General features: G+C 53.4%; 2 long non-coding RNA genes across 3 annotated transcripts; one reads left to right on the plus strand and one right to left on the minus strand.

Moving 5' to 3' along the window:
• Positions 1-8921: 8921 nt before the first annotated feature.
• Positions 8922-10131, minus strand: LOC149122837 (uncharacterized). 2 transcript variants are annotated; one of them, XR_016219872.1, is made up of 2 exons: positions 9773-10131; positions 8922-8955 (listed from the first exon to the last, which is right to left on the minus strand). It is a non-coding gene; the product is annotated as an uncharacterized LOC149122837 (long non-coding RNA). The 2 variants fall into 2 exon arrangements; XR_016219871.1 differs by having other exon boundaries at positions 9887-10077.
• A 10-nt stretch (positions 10132-10141) lies between these two features.
• Positions 10142-17168, plus strand: LOC149122838 (uncharacterized). The gene is made up of 3 exons (XR_016219873.1): positions 10142-10265; positions 12452-12600; positions 13175-17168. It is a non-coding gene; the product is annotated as an uncharacterized LOC149122838 (long non-coding RNA).
• Positions 17169-17552: the final 384 nt, after the last annotated feature.

The raw sequence follows: 17552 nt of genomic DNA on the forward strand, positions 1-17552 counted from the left end.
GGGTAAAGCCGTCGCCTGCAGTGCCGGCATCCCATATGGGTGCCAGTTCAGGTCCTGGCTGCTCCACTTCCTAGCCAGCTCTCTACTATGGCCTGGGAAAGCAGTAGAAGATGGCCCAAGCACTTAGGCCCCTGCACCCGCGTGGGAGACCCGGAAGAAGCTCCTGGCTCCTGGCTTTGGATCTGCACAGCTCTGGTAATTGAGGCCATTTGGGGAGTGAACCACTGGATGGAAGACCTTTCCCTCCCTCCCTCTCTCTGCAACTCTGCCTTTCAAAGAAAGAAATATTTTTGTAAAAGTTCATGGAAAATGGAATTAAAAGATATATTTGAACAAAATGCCTGTTTTCTCTGTTTTGCTGCAAATATACTAGTCAAACTTTGAACTCTAAGAAATAAATCGATAGGAGGTGGTACTATTATAGTTTTCATAGTTTTGTGCTATTTTAAAATTTACTTTAAAAGAGTGCAGTGGGGCTGGTGCTATGGCATAGTTGGTTATGCTTCCGCCTGCAGTGCCGGCATCCCATATGAGCACTGGTTCAAGTACCAGCTGCTCCTCTTCTGATCCAGCTCCCTGCTAATGGCCTGGGAAAGCAGTGGAAGATGGCCCAAGTCCTTGGGCCCCTGCACCAGTGTGGTAGACCCAGAGGAAGCTCCTGGCTCCTGGCTTTGGATCAGCTCAGCTCTGTTGCAGCTATTTGGGGAGTGAACCAGCAGATGGAAGACCTCTCTCCCGCCTCTGCCTCTTCTTATAACTTTGCCTTTCAAATAAATAATTTTTTTAAAAAAAAGTATATAGAGTGGGCCGGCGCCGCGGCTCAATAGGCTAATCCTCCGCCTGCGGCGCCAGCACCCCGGGTTCTAGTCCCGGTTGGGGCGCCGGATTCTGTCCTGGTTGCCTCTCTTCCAGGCCAGCTCTCTGCTGTGGCCCGGGAGTACAGTGGAGGATGGCCTAAGTCCTTGGGCCCTGCACCCACATGGGAGACCAGGAGAAGCCCCTGGCTCCTGGCTTCGGATCAGCACGGTGCGCCGGCTGCAGCGGCCATTGGAGGGTGAACCAACTTAGGAAGACCTTTCCCTCTGTCTCTCTCTCTCACTGTCTACTCTGCCTGTAAAAAAAAAAAAAAAAAAAAAAAAAAAAAAAAAAAAGAAAGAAAAAGAAAGATCCCTGTCTCTCCCTCTTTGTAACTCTGCCTCTTGAACAAATAAATAAATTTAAATAAAAAAAGAGTGGAATTGAGCATCTTTTTATCTGATTATTGTTTAAAGCCCTTGCCTATTTTGCTGCTGGACTGTGGTTTTTTAATTTTTTATTTTTCAAATTCTTTATTTAGTAGATCTGTTAAGCCTTTGACTGTAATGTAAATTATACATGTTATACCAAAAGTAATAAAATATTTAAAAATTAGAAAAGGTAAGTTGATGTTGATGCAAAATATTTTTGAAAGCCATGTACAGTTTTTTCCTAACATACATTTTCTTTGACTCTAAAAAGACCCCTTCCACATCCTCAGGACAGCTGAGAACACCTGATGGGATTTTTTTTATATATTTTTATTTATTTATTTGAGAGGTAGAGTTACAGACAGTGAGAGAGACAGAAAGAAAGGTCTTCTTTCCATTGCTTCACTCCGCAAATGGCCGCTACGGCAGGAACTATGCTGATCCAAAGGCAGGAGCCAGGTGCTTTTCCTGGTCTCCCATGCGGGTGCAGGGCCCAAGCACTTGGGCCATCCTCCACTGCCTTCCCGGGCCACAGCAGAGAGCTGGCCTGGAAAAGGAGCACCGGGACTGGAGCTGGCGCCCATATGGGATGCCGGCACCGCAGGCAGAGGATTAACCTAGTGAGCCACGGCGCCGGCCCTGTGATGGGATATTAACATTTGCACCTGCGGAAGTGAAGACCTGGAGCATTTGCCTGGAGTCTGAAGAACTCTCTCCTCGCCACTGCTAAGAGAAAAACACTCTGTTTACAAAGACAGGTCATAAAGCCCATCTTAACATTTATTTTCCATTTGCCTGCTGCTGGTCCCTGCCGGATGGGTTTTAGAGTATGCTTTGCTTATTTTGTGTCCTTTGGGTTTGAGCAGAAGGCACATCTTAAAAATATCTAATCAATAAGGAAGATGTGATTCCATCAGCCATCACTTCCTTTAATAGGAACTATTTTAAACCTGGACTTCCTGGAACTGAGACAGCGGGTGGCTTAGCAGAAATCGTCAGAGAGCGTGAATTAAGTATATCCACAGGGTGTACATGTATACAAAGCCATACAAAGAACTCTCACAGCTGCCCCACTTCAGGTGGCCTCTTCATCTGTGGCAGAACCATCGCACTGTGGTTATGCCAGAACAGACAGACCAGCCCTGTGGGGTTTGTGGGAGGTCACCGTTCCAAACGGAACTCCTTGCCGTATGCTCAGACATTTCACCAGGTTAGCCGATGGCTGAAATCGTCCAGAGACTTCATTCTACGCTGAGCACTGTGGGTGTGGAAAAAAAATCCTACCCTCAGGAATGTCTACCACCTCCTTGAGGAAGCCAGACTGGCACCTGCAACCAGGTAGGTGCAGCTGTGGGTGCGGTGGGCGGCCCAGGGAGGGCGCTGCACTTGCGGGTGCAGTGGGCGGCTCAGGGAGGGCGCTGCACTTGCGGGTGCGGTGGGCGGCCCAGGGAGGGCGCTGCACTTGCGGGTGCGGTGGGCGGCCCAGGGAGGGCACTGCACTTGCGGGTGCGGTGGGCGGCCCAGGGAGCACAGGATGCAGGCCCTGCAGGATGATGTTGCTTTTAAGGCCTTCACGGGGAGGAGGGAGCAATGTCTCCATCAGCCCCAGTTCAGCTACAAAGAATGCTTTCTGGGAGGGACAGTGTTTTAAGTGTTCATTACTTTTTAATGCCTTATAAATGATTGATCAGGGCCAAGTTGTACTTGGACAGAGTTGCCTGGGGTGGGGGTGGGGGGTCAGGTAGGCTTGGAGGTCCTAGGACCAGTGGCACCCCTGCAGGCAGCAAAGGCCTGGGTGAGAGTCCTGGTGTCATCAAGAGGGTGCCGAGTCTTGGTCACGGCAGATGGGAAGGCACAAAGGAGGGAAGAGGCGGCAACAAAGAGGGTGGGAGTCCCCCCAGCACTGGTGCCCTCTCCACAATTCAGGACCCAGATGTGCTGAGCCATCAGTGAGTACCAAGAGGCTGGGAAGTAAGGTCACTTCCAACGGCCCCTGGTCTGGGGCACAGCCACTCTCCACGGAGGGGCCGTGGGTTCTGCCTCCCTCCCTTTCTTGCTAACTCTCAGTCTTCAAAGTACTAATGGGAAAGCATTTGGCAACAGCTGCCGTGGTGTCGCTGGGGATGCCTGCATCCCATACTGGAGTGCCTGGGTTCAAGTCCCCACCCCGCTTTGGCATCCAGCTCTGTCCTGTGATGTGCACCGGGCCTGCCACCTACGTGGGAGCCCCAGATGGAGCTCATGGCTGCAGCACGGCCCAGCCCAGTGGCCGGGGCGGGGGAGGGAGGGCAGTGAACCACATAGGAGATCTCTCCCTCTGACTTCCAAATTAAATAAATAAATAAGCGCTAGAGGGCATAGGTGTTAGACCTGAGCCACAGCAGCTAAGACACTCGGGTCTTCAGAAGAGAAAACCGAGCGTATACAGGAGGCGATTAGCAATGACGATGACAATGACCACTTGCTGAGCAGACAGCCCCTGCGTGGGACTGCTGTGTACACTTGTGTTTAGTGCCTCATCAAATCTCCAAAATCATCCTTTGAGACTGCTCCAACCCCCTCGCACAGATGTGACAGCAACACCCCCAGAAACTTCCGGAAGGGAAGTGGCAGGATGAGGCTCTTGATCCACCTAATGAATGACTACCTGAGCGAATCCATCCACTAAGATCGCCCCATGGCCTCAGAATCAGCCCTTAAGGCATTCGGATGTGGCTGAAGAGCCCACGAGAGTATTTTAGGCATGGAAAGCCAAGACACCCTGGAAAAAAAAAAAAAAGAAGAAGAAGAAGACCTAAATGAAAGATCTCTGCGAGTGAGATCCCAGTGGAAAGAACGGGGCCATCAAAGAAGGAGGTACCTTTCTCTGAAGGGAGGAGAGAACTTCCACTTTGACTATGACCCTGTCAGAATAAGATCAAAGTCGGCGAACTCAAAAGGCTTCCATAGCCTTGGCAACTCATGACTAGAGCCTAGGGAGATTACTGACGCCATAAACAAGAGTGTCACATTGTTAAGTCAACAACAGGAGTCACTGTGTACTTACTTCTCATGTGGGATCTGTCCTTAATGTGTTGTCCAATGTGAAGTAATGCTATAACTAGTACGGAAACAGTATTTTACACTTTGTGTTTCTGTGTGGGTACAAACTGATGGAATCTTTACTTAATATATACTAACTCGATCTTCTGTATATAAAGATAATTGAAAATGAATCTTGATGTGAATGGAATGGGAGAGGGAGCGGGAGATGGGAGGGGTGTGAGTGGGAGGGAAATTATGGGGTGGGGGAGCCATTGTAATCCATTAACTGTACTTTGGAAATTTATATTTACTAAATAAAAAATTTTTAAAAAAAAAGATTGTCCCATGGGATGGAAGCGACCAGAACTCCCGAGGTGTACAGGGTGCCCGCGTATTACCCAGTGCTTGCATACACACAGCTCCCTTGAGCCCCACACCAGCGGGCAAGGCAGCCATTGTACCTCCTCCGTGTTCAGACAGGAAACCAAATCACCAGGGGCTGGCATTGTGAAGCCGTGGGTTAACACGCCACTCGTGACACCAGCATCCCACATCAGAGCACTGGTTCGAGACCTGGCTGTTCCACTTCAGATCCGGCTCCCTGCTAATGCACCTGGGAAGGCAGCAGAAGATAGGCTAAGTCCTCGGGCCCCTGCCACCCATGTGGGAGAGCAGGACGGAGCCCCCGGCTCCCGGCTTTGCCCTGGCTGTTGTGGCCTATGTGGGGAGTGAACCCGTGAAGGGAAGCTTTCTGTTTCTCCCTCTCCCTTTCAAATAAATGACAGAGAGGCAGAACAGACTGAAATGAGACGAGGCTTTCCACCAGCAAAGCCACCGTGGTTCCGGGCAGAGGCTCCAAGCCCAGGCTCAGGGAAGGGAAAGCCTGCCCTCCCCTGGATGAGCACAGCCACGAGCCACAGTGCTGGGTGCACAGGCCCAGGAAGCCTTGATTCCCCGCTCTCCCCATCCTCTTGCACACAAAATCCGCCTTTTTGCAGGGGGAGCTTCATTTCTGCAAAGGGAGTTTTATTTTGCGGCACTCAGGGACGGCAGGGGAGGTGAGTGCGGCAGGAACAACATGGTGATACCGGATTCAGGACAGGAGCGGCAGGTGGAGCCCCTGGGGTGTGTGGGGAGGAACAGAAGCCGCCTGGGGAACACGAGCAGACCTGCCAGGTGGCCCCTGGGCTTGGCTGCTGACAGACCTGCCTGGTGCCCGCCCCAGGGATGTCCTCGCTGTGGCAATGCGGTTCCTCTTCAGTCCAACTCCCTGCCTGGCCCGCAGCCACCCCGCAAGTCCAGTCTCTCCAGACTGGAGAGTGGAGGCTGCTGGGAGGATGCAGGTCCCTGTGCGTGCTGCCCTGGGGAGCACCAGACAGAACCTGTGGCCCAGACTTCCTGGGAATGGAAGCAGCAGCAGCAGCAGCAGCAGCAGCGTTGCTGCCATGGCAACCAGTTCCCCTGCCCATTTACACAGAGGAGCCGGGCACTGGGGGGGAATCCCTGGAGGAAGTGGCTCCCTGCTTCCTGCACCGAGGCCTGGAAGGCACCAAGGACCACAGGGGAGGGCTGCCTCTGGCCTGAGAGGGCTGCTGGCGCTGCCATGGCAACCGATTCCTCGCTCAGCAGACTATGAAGGAGGGAGTCCCGGGGCGCGTGCACGCCAAGGGGCGGGGACAGGGGGTGTCTCTGGGAGCCAGAAGGACCTGCTGACTCTCAGCTCTGTGCCATGCAAGCGAGGCGCTAACGAGCGCAGGGCGAGGAGAAGGCAGGGCGGAAGACGCCGATGCATGTTTGCTGGCGACCTCGGCAGACACACTACCCGGGAGGCACGTGGGTGGCATGAGCCGTACACAAATGTCCTCATTTTGGTGTGTGCTCCCGAGTGTCCAGGGGGAAACCCCTCAACAAACACCCAACCCATGGGCAGTGGAAGGCCCACAGAATCGTTTGGGCCGGCCCTGCCAAGGCAGCCGCAGGTGGGACTCGAGATTCAATACGTCCACAGCAGGCTCATCTCTAAGTGGATGATTCTGCATAGCCCAGGGAGGACGTTACAAATGGCCAAATGACTCTCGGCCAAAAGGAGGGTCCCCAGGCCTGTGCGTCCGTCAGGCGTCTCACACTCAGATAGGTGGGCCTTCCCCCTAGGGTCAGAAGGAATGGGGAGGGAGTGTGAGTCACTGTAGGAGGAGGCACCCTGTCCTCCTTGGTTCCGATCTGATGACACGAGCTGTGTGCGTGTGTGTGACTGACATGATCAGACCGTGGTCCAAATCATGGAAGACACGGAAAACAAGCAGGACCGTTCTCAGGGCTGAACGGCGTGAACTTGAGAGTCCCGAGGCTGGTGGTGACTGGAAGCACAGACTCTGAGGACCACTACCAGAATTACGAGGATTTAAATTTTTTCAGAAAATGTGATTTAGAAAACACCCCGAGATTTCACAGCATCAACTACTATTTTGTGGACTCTAATTCTATCCTTTATATTTTTTTCTGGTAGTCTTTATGGTTAGAATTACGACTTCTACAGCAAGAAAGAATTATATATGCTAGATTGAAAACACACAAAGCAGGGACCAGCACTGTGGCACAGTGAGCTAAGCCACCACTGCTAGGGATGCCAGCATCCCATACTGGAGCAAGGGGGTCCCGGCTGCTCCACTTCTGATCCAGCTCTGTGCTAATGTGCCTGGGAAGGCAGAAGATGATGGCTCACCTGCTTGGGCCCCTGCACCCATGTGGATTGAGTTCTGGGCTCCTGGCTTTGGCCTGGCTCAGCTGTGGCAGCTGCAGCCATTTGGGGAACGAACCAGCAGATGGAAGATCTCTTTTCTCCTCTCTCTCACTCTCCCTCCCTTCCTCTCTCTGCCCTTCAAATACTTAAATAAATCTTTTTAAAAACCACACACAAGGGCCAGCGCCACAGCACACTAGGCTAATCCTCCGCCTTGCGGCACTGGCACACCAGGTTCTGTCCCGGTTGCCCCTCTTCCAGGCCAGCTCTCTGCTGTGGCCAGGGAGTGCAGTGGAGGATGGCCCAGGTGCTTGGGCCCTGCACCCCATGGGAGACCAGGAGAAGCACCTGGCTCCTGCTTTTGGATCAGCATAGCGCGCCAGCCGCAGCGGCCACCGGAGGGTGAACCAACGGCAAAAGGAAGACCTTTCTCTCTGTCTCTCTCTCTCACTGTCCACTCTGCCTGTCAAAAACACACACACACACACACACACACACAGAGCAAGCACCAAGCCTGGCTACAACAGACTGCCCTGCCCGCAGATGCTGCACGGAAGAGCGCCCCCTCCTGGAAGCATCGCCATACTGCCGAGAAACAGAAGGACTTCACCGTGCAGCTCAAGGGCAGGGAATTCCCGCCTTTGAATTTGTCAAAGACAGCCCTTGGTGGCTGGAACAGAAACACCAAGACCTCGCAGCAGCTGTCTGGAAGAAGGAGGGGAGCGGCTGTTCACGGCCCCACAGGACCCATTTCCATCAGTTTCCCTCTGTGTAGCGACTGCATGCTCCCACAACCAGCGACAGAGCTCAAGAAAGAGGCAGGAAGCCGGGGGCGGGGGGAGGCAGACACACTGCCCCCCACCCAGAGAACCGGCTCCGTGAATCCCCACCACATCCTGGGGGCAGTAACACATCCTGCGACACTGCCTTCTGCCCTCCAGCTTCTCAGAGGCGAGAAAATGCCATCAATCATCCAGCAGAAGAATGAGGCACAGCTAATGAGGCACGCTTCCTCCCCGCCCTTGTCTAGCTGAGCAGCGCCGGTGGACACCGCCCCAACACAGAGCCAGCAAATGAGCCGGGACATTCCCCATGATGGACCCTTCCTGCTTTTCCTGTCCTGTTATCTTCCGCCTCTCAGAAGAAAATAATGCATCAAAAATTATTTCCCAATCAATTATGTTTTGGTTCATCTTTTTTTAAGCTACTATTTCCAACTGAGAGACATCTATCTATACAAAACCAAAAATAGCCCTTTGGCCAATATTGGGGAGAACCAGGATAAAAATATGCTCCGGCCCAAGCTGCCTAAGTGCTTGGGCTCCTGTCAACCACGTGGGAGACCTGGCTGCTGGCTTCAGCCTGGCCCAGACCTGGCTGTTGAACCAGCAGATGGAAGATCTCTCCCTCTTCCCTTCTCCCCCTCCTTCCCCCTCTTAAATCTTGGGATTTAGATGATGGAACACAGAATACGAGACCCAGAGATCTTCCGAGTCGGTTGGGAACGGCCAGGTGGAGGGAGTGATCTGGGGAGTTGAATTTTCAAGCTGTTGGAAACACGCAGGCAGGGAGGGATTTGAGGCTTGCGGATCTGTAGCTGGCATGGACTGGAATAACCACGCAACCGGTGAATCGACGTCACCTGCAAACCCGGACAGGAGCAATGCTGGCTTGCAGTCCGTCTTGGACTTCAGATCCGTGCCGGGTCCGGGTCCCCTTAGGGGTCACAGACTGTTCTGGGCACTGCCGAGTTTCCTTTACGACGCACAGCTGGTCCCCCGCTCAGACTCCAGGGTCTCCCCAAGACGCAGCAGCTCAGGAGAGAGAGAGGCTTGCACCCTGGAGGACCCGAGTGGTAATGAACTCCACGTTTCCACTCATTCTGTCCCTCCAAACACTGGGGATCAGAAGTCGAAGAACAAATCATCCACACTGCCCACAAATTTACAGGACAGAAGGAGGCACCTGAAATGAGAGAGGCGACAGGTGGAGCTACGACCAGACGGCTGCCTTTAAAAAATAAATAAATAAATAAAATGTGTGTCTTTGAAAGGCAGAGTGACAGGGACACCCACAGAGCGGGAGAATGAATGAGTATCTTCCACGGGCTGGTTCACCCCGACATCACCGCAACAGCCAGAGCTGGGCCAGGCTGACCGCCACCCAGGTCTCCCGCATCACCTGCTGCCTCCCGGGGTGCACGTGGGCAGGAAGGGGACTGGGAGCTCAGGAGGCGGGACTGGGAGCTCAGGAGCCCCGAGCGGGAGGCGGGACTGGGAGCTCAGGAGCCCGGGCAGGAGGCGGGACTGGGAGCTCAGGAGCCCCGGGCAGGAAGGGGACTGGGAGCTCAGGAGCCCCGAGCAGGAAGGGGACTGGGAGCTCAGGAGCCCGGGCAGGAGGCGGGACTGGGAGCTCAGGAGCCCCGGGCAGGAAGGGGACTGGGAGCTCAGGAGCCCCAGGCAGGAAGGGGACTGGGAGCTCAGGAGCCCCGGGCAGGAAGGGGACTGGGAGCTCAGGAGCCCCGGGCAGGAAGGGGACTGGGAGCTCAGGAGGCGGGACTGGGAGCTCAGGAGCCCCGCCTCCACCCTGCACCCCAAGACAGAACGCGGGCATCGCAAGAGGCAGCGCGACCCTCGCGCCACAACACCCCTTCCCCGATGGTCTTTGTCAATGGAGGCCAAGCAATGAGAAAGGAAGAGTACATTTTCCAGATTTTTCTAGTCCCTTCTACGCCCAAACATTCAGAAGCTGTAGAATAATTTTTTTTCTTATAAAAACGGACCTGTTCTCTGCCACAGTTATCAGAGAAGCAACTCCACGTGGTGAAACTGAACAAAGAGGACAGAGGTGGGGAAGAGAGAAGGAAGGGCGGTGTACGGCAGACGGGGGGCGTCACCTGCACGGCCCAGAGGTCCGGTACTGCCATCGGCCATATTCAGGGCGGATGCAGACGCCAGAAGCACTCAGTGAGCATGCGCTAAGTCAGCGAGCTGGTGAGCATGCGCTAAGTCAAAGACCTGGCAAGCATGCGCCAAGTCAGGGAGCTGGTGAGCATGCGCTAAGTCAAAGACTTGGCAAGCATGCGCTAAGTCAGGGAGCTGGTGAGCATGCGCTAAGTCAAAGACCTGGCAGGCATGCGCTAAGTCGGGGAGCTGATGAGCATGCGCTAAGTCAGAGAGCTGGTGAGCATGCGCCAAGCCCTCAGTTTGGACAAAGGGGGAAATACGAACTCGTGTGGCCTGCGGCTCCGCGGGCCTGGAGTTCCCGATCACCGGGTGGGTGCCACGGCTGGGTAGGAATACCGTCCCCGTGAACCCGGGGTCGAGGTGAGGTGTGAAGGCTGCCAAGCCACCTCTCCAAGAACCACCACCTGTTCAAATGGACGCCAGGGGCAGTGGTTCTATGCTCCGGCCAGCCTCCAGGGAGAAATTGCCCGCTACTTGGAAGCCAGGAGCTTCTTCCAGGTCTCCCACGCAGGTGCAGGGGCCTGAGGACTTGGGCCATCTTCTACTGCTTTCCCAGGCTACAGCAGAGAGCTGGATCCGAAGTGGAGCAGCGGGGACTCGAACCTGCACCCATGTGGGATGCTGGCATTGCAGGCGGTGGTTTTACTTGCTACACAGCGCCAGCCCCTGCAGAGTGTTTAGCAGAGCGGCTGACACACGGAAAGCTCACAAGGAATGCTGCCTAGGAAAGCCTTCTGATTTCTTATCAGCCGACACCTCAACAGGAGTGAGCTGGAGGAGACATGGCTGTTGATGTGGACAATGAATGTAGTCATTTTTGATCCAAATGTTTGTCTCTGGCAGAGAAAGAGATACTAAGCAGAGACTGGGGTATCCTATGCAAATAGGAACAGAATTATAGAAACAGAATTCATTGAGCAGTGAGGGGATAAACACACGTTCACGTGCGGGGGTGGGCCGCCACACACAAAGACCCAGCGTGAGGGGGGCAAAGACTTGCCCATAAATGCGAGAAACCGAGAACAGTACCTCAGCCGAAAGATCCATCAAGGGCGGCTGCAAGTAGACTCCCAGCTCCCACCTGCATACCCAACTGGATATGCAAACGGGATGAGGTCTGAGCATGCGCCCTGGTCCAGGTCGCAACAGGTGCATCCTGGGAGGGTGGTGTCAAACCGACAGAGGGTATGTGGCATTACAGGAGTATAATCCAGCTCACCTGAACTTGAGTTAGGTGTGCAGGGAGGCAGTGGGGAGAGGGGAAGGAGCAGTTAATACAAGACAGAGAACCAGGAGCTGTTTTTCCACGCTGCTGGGAGCCTGTCACCTGGGTGATTTGGGACTGGCACTAGCGGGGTCCCCAGTGACCATGGGCTGTCACTCCCACGTGTTGCTTGGCTCACCTTGGCTCTGGTACAGCTTAGCCTGCCTCCCGGTATCCTCCTGGGGCCCTTTGTTGGGCCCGCTCGTGGAAAGGACGTGGACAAATACAGGAGAGGAATAAATTGTCAGCCAGCGAGCTGCTCACCAGACACCTGTAAAATGACATCCCTGGTGCGATTCTCTCCCCAGCCCCCGATGTCTAGTCTACAGTAAGGGCCTGGGTTGGGACCCTCCCCCCCGCTGAGGGCTGCCACCTAAGGATGTGTCTGGGGCGTGGGAGGAAGTGGCAGGTCAGGCGTGGGGGAAGGAGACACAGGCTCCCCGAGTGGCTGGTTGTCTTGGATGGCTGAGCGAACCTTGTGTCATGCTGTAGCATATCCCATTTGTATGCTTAGAGTAGCTCCAACCACAAACGCAAGTCTGTGCCAGGACTCCATCCTACCTAAGAGCGCTGCCCAGGCCCTGGCAGCCATTGTAAATGCCTGGGCACCCCCTGGTGGTGCAGTTTCTGGGTTAGGGCAATAGGCACAGCCTCTGTGGGTGCCGAGCTTTTGAATTCTTGCTCGTCAGGGAGCAACGTGCAGCCTCCCTGGAGACGGGCTAGGCTTCTCTTTCCTTGGTGCTGGTCCCTGCGTCAGCTCAGGGAGTGGAGGCAGAGCCTCGGGCTGGCCCCGTCCTTCACGGCTGGCCCTGGAGAGGACTCCCTGTGCACTGGCCCCTTGGCCTCTGCTTTCCAGTCTGAGATCGGCTCATAGATGTCACTCATATTCCTGCTGTATTACCATCAACACTCACTGATCACTTGAAGTAGAACTGTTTGAAGTTAAGGACATGGGCTCTGCAGCCAGACTGCTCAGATCCAAATCCCATCTCGATCCCTTGCCAGCTGCTTGACCTTGGGGAAGTTAACCTGCCTGTGCCTCAGTTTTCTAATCTGTAAACAGGGTCGAGTTACCCATGAGGTAGAGTAGAACCAGATCCACTGTAGGTGCTGTGCTAGTCACTGTACTAGTTATTGTGAAACATAATAAAATGTCAATGTATTATTATGAATTTTTGTATGCATCATTTCTTGTATTTCCCACAATCCTATTGTCACCTCCACTTCACAGGTGAACCTCCAGGGAGAGATCAAGTAACCTGCCGAATGCCACCCCGTCATGTGCCCACTGGGCCCTCTGACATGCCATCCATCACAGGACCTCTGAGACTCTCTGGGCAGCCTGGTCACAGCCTGAACAAGTGTGCGTGCAGAAGTGTTGTGAGTTCTGCAGGCGGAAATCTGAATGGGGTACTGTGCAGTGGGTTCAAAGAGGGGAACGGAGGGAGGAGATGTCAGGAAATCCCTCACCAAGGAGCAGAAACGGACAGAGAGGGGACGAGAAGGACGAGAGCATGGAGCATCTGGGTGTGTCCCAGAACCACGGTGGGCGCAGCCGTGATGAGCAGCAAGGTGCGAGGGCAGAGGGCCTGGCGTGCCTGCCTGTGCTCTTGGACTAAGGGGCCGTGGGCAACCACCCAAGGGCTTTACGAAGTGACACGAGCGAATGTGAAAACCCATTTGTATGCCCTCATTCGCGGGAATGGATGAAAGCCCCGACGCGGGCTGGTAGTTCTGCATTGCTCTTTAGAACACACTGGCCCGGAGACTCAGCAGGAAGGGTGGCCCCAATGTCTCTGCTCCATTTTGTTGCGTTTTTGGCCAGCTGGTTCTTAGCGGGTCTAGCCTGATTGGAGATGAAAGTAGACACAAAACAGAACCGAATTCCCACCACGCTTCTAGACCTTCCCCCAGGGGCCTGAACACGAGTTATGTAATGCGGTTTCCCTTTAAGGTAAGACGCCCACACCCCACGTTGGAGTGCCTGGGTTCTGCTCCTGGCTCTGCTCCTCAATTCCAGCTTCCTGCTGATGCACACTCTGAAAACAACAGGTGAAGGCTGAAGTAATTGGGGTCCCCGTCATCCACATGGGAGACCCCCATTGAGTTCCTGGCTTGGGTCTGGCCCAGCCCAAGCCTCCCTCCCTCCTCCTGTCTGATTCTCAAATAAATAAGTAAGCAATTTTTAAGTTCTTAATGGTTCTAGGTTAATAATGGCTCATGGCTTGTCACATCCTTTGCTGCACACAATTGCAACCCAACCCATTCACTCGAACCACTGGAGGAGACAATTCTAGGATCAAGGCAAAATGGACAGGGAGGTAGCAAGAAAGAGCTGGGACTACACCACACGCCTTCCACACCAATCCAACATGGCTGCAGGCTCAGCTCACCCACTTCCCATGATGCACCACGTACCGTAAAACGCCAAGAGATCACATGTGTTTTGGCACCGCCCCAATCTCAACCTTCTTTGAATATTCAATTAGATCCTACCCCAGCACCACCCTTATCCTATAAAATGACAACTCCAGTCTTGTTAAGTCGCAACCACCATTTTCTCCTCAATTTGTCCACACAACATCCGAATGCATACTTTCTCTTTGTCGCTTTTATCCATGTCTCTTCCTTGAATTCTTTCATGTGTGGATGCAAGAACCTGGAACAAGTGTACCCCAGGTGTGTCTCTCTCATTTCCCTGCAACAAAGGAATCTGTCTGTAAGCATTTTACAAAGTGAAAACTGGGACTAGAAGAGCCCGGGACATCCAGTGCTCCGTGGAAACTCAATATGTCCTCATAGAAAGGAACAAAGATTTCCTCCCATAACCTTGACCTGAGCTCCGCGGTCAGCAGAAAACTAACAGAGGGACAGGTGACAGAGGCTGTTAGTGTTGCAGCCTGAGCCCCACACACCCCAGCCAGCAGCAAAGTCTTGGGACCAGGGACCAGACAGGCGACAGGTACAGGCTGCACTGCAGGGAGCCACAGCAAGACAAGATGGTGATTACAATGCAAAGTCCCTGCAAAGCGCCAGCCTTCTCCCCGACCTGATTCTAACGCGCTGCGTGAGTGTGGTTAGCTGTGGCCGTGATGGAGATTCGAAGTGGCAGCAGCTGGGACTCCACAGCCAGCTGGGTTTCCGGAGCTGTCGGCAGTGAGGTTTCTATCACCTCCAGCATCCTGCGGTAGCTCTTAACCCCGGCTGAGCAGCTGAGTTACCCGGAGCTTCTGAAAACTTCCCTGAGTACCAGTCAAGACCAATTAAACAGAGCATCTGCAGGAGCAGGCTGGGCTTCAGTGTTTTGAGAAGAAACCAATACCACATCAATTAAATTTGGGGGATGTCGCTCCCCCTCTTCATGGAGGAACGACACTAAACCCTGCCTAGGCTTCATATCCGAGTCACGGCACCATTATGTCGCTCCCCCTCTTCATGGAGGAACGACACAGGACCCTGCGCTGTTCTTTTGTCTGCTTGGCCCTCCCCGGGTTTGCTGCTGGTTCTTCCCGGGTTGGCTACTGTCCCTTCCACCTCCGTGGAAGGGCGGTTCCCCCTGGCCACATTCCCCACTTCCGCAGGAGAGTGGCACACCGCCGGCCGGCTCTCTCGGGGGCTGCACAGGTGTTCCTTCAGATAGATGTTCCTCTTAGATGTTCCTGGTGCATGCCGTCTCTCTCCTCCTTTATAGTCCTCCTCCACCAATCCTAACTCGGCTGCCCACACGCCGAGTACGCTGCTCTCCAATCAGGAGCAAGTCCTACAGTTTATTGGTTGAACTGGAGGCAGCTGTGTAAAAGCTGTTTTCTTCTCTCCCAGCGCCATATTGTGGGAGAGCAGATGCATAGAATAAGTCTTAATTCCAGTAACTTAGTCTAGTCCGAATTGCTCCCCACAGGGGGATAACCCATCCAGGCTATCCCGACCTAGGGCTGGACTGTCATTCTCTCCAGAATGAGCATGAAGTGGGAGGAACAGGTCATGATTGCCCGGGCTCCAGGCCGCCTCTTTAAATAAATCCAAGTCACTGGCCTCTTGCTTTGCAGTGGTGTGGACAAGTTACTTAACCTCATCGCTGCTATGGCTTCTTCATTTGCAAAAGGAGGCAAATGTGGCCCATTTGGAGGCCTGTGTTGGAAAATAAGGGTAAATGAAGTGCTGGATACCTAACAGGTGCTCAGCTAATGCCAGTTGTCATAGCAACCATCACTAGGACACTGATGAGGAATCCAGGCAGGTGTCTGGAGGCCCAGGCCCCAGGACTAGCTAGCAGAGTTGCAACCTCGTTAGGCAAATTGTTGAAACAGCCTCGGTCTGATTCTTCATGAAATTTCTGCAAATGGAGAAGTTTTAGCTGGATGTTCCTGGCTGTCACTTTTCTCTTTCATGTTCCGTCGTACTCAGAAAGCAACACCAGGTTTTATGGTTCTCAGTAGCCCTGGCTTGGTGAACGCTGTTGTCTGTGATTGATGGAAAGACTTGGGGAAGGAGGAGAAACAAGGGCTCTGGGAGACTTGGCTCGCGAGCAGAGCTCAGACCTTCCCTTGATGTGGGCAGTGAACACATTCATTTCTGACCCAGGTCCTTGTCTCCGACAGAGATGGAAACACGAAGCGGAGACCGGTACCGTGTGCAAATAGGAACAGAGTTTATTTGGCAGTGAGAGAGTAAACACAAATTCATGTACAAATGTAGCCACCCCGCACTGAGAAATAGCCAGTGTGAGTGGGCCTAAGAGTGGCCCATAAACTAATGGAAGAAGAAGAAGAAAAAAAATCAGAAAATGGTACCTGTGATTGAGAAGGTCCCTTGGAGCTCCGCGGTGGGAGATGGCACACGAGAGCTGCACACCAGACAGTGTCCCCTGGTGGAAAGAGGGTGCTTTAACCCTGCCACCTCCCTTTATAAGGAAGAGGGTGGTACCCCAATTATAGATGCAAATGATAGGGTCTGAGCATGCACCTTGGTCCTGGATGCAACAGGTGTACCCTGGGAAGGTGGGCATATCAAATTGGCAGTTAAAGAGACAGCATTTTGCAGCCATAGAAGAGTTCCAATTCGTCTCAACTTTGTGCCTCCTTATCCCACATCACCCCAACCCATATCTTCAGGAAGGAGAAGTCCCCATCCTTTCTCTGCTCCAACAGCTCTGTCCACCTAGCATCCCTGTGGCTGGTCTAATCATCACACATCCATAGCTACGCGACTTGGCCTGGGGGATTTAATGGGGGCATTCTCTCATTAACCAGAAATCAGAGAACCAGACTCTCCCTGTTGCTCCAAAACCAACAGATAGGAGGCCACAGCCTCTCCACATCTCCTTTTCCCACCTACACAACGAGAGTGGCAATATCTACTGTTAACATACTTCCTTGACCTTGGGGAGGTCAAGGGTTTCTACTTAGTAATGTGAACTTTGGGAACGAGAAAATAGAGAGGGTCTCCATCACCTCCATCCGGCTTTGAAACCTAAGTATTCACTGCTCTGTTTAAATGAGACCTTCAGTTCCAAAAGAGTCAATTACCAGAGCAAACGAGAGGTGGCCTCAGAAAGCTGGAGTGGTGACGCCGGTTCATAGAACGGAAGGTACACCGTGCATAACTTACCCTTCAGAAAATAAAATGCATCACGGCCGGTCAAGTCCTCCAGCTTCCCTTGTGTTCAGACAGTCAGCCCTCAGGTCCACAGGGGCCAAAGGGAAGATATTCCCCAGGAATTTGCATGCATTTGCAAGATCACGAGGGCAAGAAAAACGATGCTGGGATTACGTAAGCAGCCTCAGCTTAAACAGGCTGTCCCTCAGCTACCTCCAGGCTTGGCAGCGTCTGGCTTGTTGGCAGGTAGCACCTTCCAGCCTGCTTTCCCTGTCATGCGTTTGACAAACGGCAGCATGGGCCAGGTGCCTGGGTCACCAAGGGGAGCATCCATTAGGAAGTGGGCATGTGATTTCAGCAGTTAATTAACCCAGCAAAATAAATACATGCTTGTTTTTAATGCCACTTCTCTTTCTTTCACCAGCTGCCCGTAGAGGGGACAGAACCAGTCCTGTGTAGTGAACAGGCCATGGTGAGGCGAGGCATTAATAAAAACACCTTCCCCGGGCAGGTGCTTAAAGAATTCAGTAGGAAAACTCTGGCCATTCCAGACTATCCACCACAAATACGGCTGTGTATCCTGATTCCCACAGACCAAGTGGAAATGTGAAAAGCTTTGTGTTTTTGTTTTTCAAAGGAGAGTTTAAAAACGCACTTGCAGGCAGAGCCAGACACACTTGAAACGTGAGTCACAGGACGAGGGCCCTGGAAACCCAGAGGCGCAGCGCCTGACAATG

The sequence above is a fragment of the Oryctolagus cuniculus genome, chromosome 13 (assembly GCF_051225735.1).
Source record: "Oryctolagus cuniculus isolate XC-2025 breed Fujian yellow rabbit chromosome 13, ASM5122573v1, whole genome shotgun sequence".
NCBI classification, from domain to species: Eukaryota; Metazoa; Chordata; class Mammalia; order Lagomorpha; family Leporidae; genus Oryctolagus; species Oryctolagus cuniculus.